The following is a 3,054-nucleotide window of genomic DNA, read 5'->3' as shown; positions in this document are numbered from 1 at the left end:
AACATCTGGGAATTTGTAGATCGAATGACCGAGCTTGCTTTAGATGTTGATCTTTATCGTGAATGTCTTGAGTCTGTAGAGCAAGAGATTGTGCAAAATTCGAGGCCGAGTGGCAATACAGCTCGAGGTAGACTGCCTAGAAATATGGGTAATGTGAGTGGCAGCCAGAGGGGAGCTAAAGATACGACTGCTAGATCTGAGGCTCATATACCTGCCAGAGCCTATGCTATTCGTGCACGTGAAGAAGCTTCGTCTCCAGATGTTATTGCTGGGACATTCATTCTTTATGATAGTTTTGTGATTGCATTAATAGATCTGGGATCAACACATTCTTATATATGCATGAACATAGTGAGCAGTAAGACTTTTTTCTGTAGAGTCTACTGAATTTGTAATTAGAGTATCGAACCCTTTAGGCCGGTGTGTTTTGGTTGACAAAGTGTGTAAGAATTTTCTGTTGATGATTCGAGATTAATGTTTTCTGACTGATTTGATGTTATTATCATTTGACAAATTTGATATAATTCTGGGTATGGATTGGTTAACTTTGCACGATGCTATTGTAAACTGAAAATGAAAGACTATTGATTTTCGATGTCTGAATGATGAGATTATTCAGATTGAGTCTAATGATCTGAATGGTTTACCGGTAGTGATTTCTTCGATGTTAGCTTAGAAATATGTGAGAAAGGGTTGTGAAGGCTACTTTGCTTATGAAGGCTACTTTGCTTATGTGATTGATTCGAAAGTGACAGAAAAGAAAATTGAATCAAAGCCTGTTGTCTGTGAATTCTCTAATGTATTTCATGAAGAACTTCTGGGATTACCTCTGATTTGAGAAGTTGAGTTTGGCATTGAATTAGTGCTAGAGACTACTCCGATTTCGATAACACCGTATAGAATGGCTCCGACTGAGTTAAAAGAATTAAAGTCTTTGTTGCAAGATTTGACTAATAGAGGATTTGTAAGACCAAGTTTCTCACCTTGGGGTGCTCCTGTTGTATTTGTGAAATAGGAACATGGAACGATGAAAATGTATATTGATTATCGTCAGTTGAACAAAGTGACTATCAAGAATAAATATCCTCTGCCCAGAATTGATTATTTGTTTGATCAGTTGAAAGGAGTTACTGTGTTTTAAAAAATAGACTTCAGATCAGGTTATTATCAGTTGAGAGTAAAATATTCAGACATTTCAAAAATTGCATTTAGAACGAGGTATGGACACTATAGTTTGATTTATATTTTTGAATATGGCATGTATAGGGAACTAGAATTGTGTTTTGTGTTGTTAATAATTTGGCCAAATGTGTTGGCTTGGGATAAATTCCTTATTTTGTATTAAGCCCTGAATGATTGCTAATATTCATTTTGATATATGCAAATGGTTTTTTATTCATGGATGATTAGAATGCACAAATGAAATGTTGTCTATTGTGGCTAATTTTATTGCATGAATAGTATTGTATTGGTTTTGGTTGCTTTTGTGTAAGTAAGGGTGGCAAAGAGGCTTGGCAAAAAGCCTGATTTTGTCCACATAGGTAGACACACGGGCGTGTCTGACACACGGCCAGTACCATGGGCATGTTGTCTAGCCATGTCTCCTTTGCACGTAAAAATTTCAAGTCAAAATGCATGATAATAAACATACGGGCAGAGACACGACCGTGTGTCTCAGCCGTGTGAAGGGCACAGTCTAGCACACAGACGTGTGCCTCGGCCGTGTGACCCTTATGAAATGCTGATGTCAAAAACAAAATGTCTAGGTTTATGCACACGGGCATGTCATGGCCATGTGAAGGACACGGGCTCGGGACACGGGCGTGTGCCAGGCTATGTGAAAACCCCTATAGGTGTGCATTTAGAATTAATTCCACATCAGTAGAGGGCACGAGCGTGTCCCTATTTTGCTTAGGCTGTGTGAGACAAATGGGCCATTAGTACAACCATGTTGGAATGGTCACACGGGCGTGTTGCCCCTCCCACACAGGCTTGTCCCCTATGTCAAGTGACATTTTTCTATAGTTGTCAAAAAGACCCGGATTGGTCTCGAATGATTTTCGATGTGTGTTTTGGTCCTTGTAAGGCCACATTAAGAATATATTGATAAGTTTAAAAAAGTTTTAAATTTTCCAAGTCATGAAGACTTGTAATTGGTTGTAAATATAAGTTCAAGTTAGGTAACGCCTCGTATTACGCCTCAGCATAGGATACACGTATAGGTTGTTACATCGAGTATCGATCCTTGGGGTAGATTTATTGGTAGTATAAGAAAAGTACCGATAATCTCTAATGTTTTCAATTTTCGTGAGAAACATGATGCAATTTTGGTATTGATTTTCCATGTAGTAACGATACCATGTTAGTAAAATATTGATACCCTAAGGTCAGTATCGGTACCTACGTGTCTAACTTTGAAATTTTGCTAAATGGTCCAAATGCTTGAATTTTTAACACAGTAAGTTACATTGATGTATGTCCAACATGATTTAATGATGATTAATTCATGTATGTCTTAAACCTGTGTAAATGCTCTGAATGACATGTGTCGACCTTAAAATTGTGAACACTATAGCTTACAAGTAATCAGACGGTGGTGTGGCATCTTTATATTTGGGCTCAGCGATCAAGCCTGGTATAGGGTGTTACAGTTGGGGCTGAAAGAGACTCCACATCGTGACGAGGGTTTCCCCGATGTCATGAGAATCAGAAAAAACTTAGAAATAGTCAATCGTATCTTGGAAGGCCAATAAGGGTTATTTTTCCTAATTAAACCCTAATTACTCTAAGGTTATTTTAGGCATCTAGCACCCTAATGTTTGCCTATATAAACAAACTTTATAACTTCATTTATAGGTGGAGACAGGTTGGACGTAGCCAAATTGTTTTCTTTAGCTTTTAGTTGAGTTTATTTTAATGTCCTGTCAAATATTGTAGTTAATGCAGTCTATTTCCACCCTCAAGGAACTTGTTTTCTAGGAAATTTAATATTTTATATTACGTTTCTGTATTTAGTAGTTAGAACTAAATGTTAGTAAAATAAGTGTTTTAAAC

The sequence above is a fragment of the Gossypium arboreum genome, chromosome 10, assembly GCF_025698485.1.
Source record: "Gossypium arboreum isolate Shixiya-1 chromosome 10, ASM2569848v2, whole genome shotgun sequence".
NCBI classification, from domain to species: domain Eukaryota; kingdom Viridiplantae; phylum Streptophyta; class Magnoliopsida; order Malvales; family Malvaceae; genus Gossypium; species Gossypium arboreum.
The sequence above is the reverse complement of the archived record's forward strand: the minus strand, read 5'-3'. Positions refer to the sequence as shown.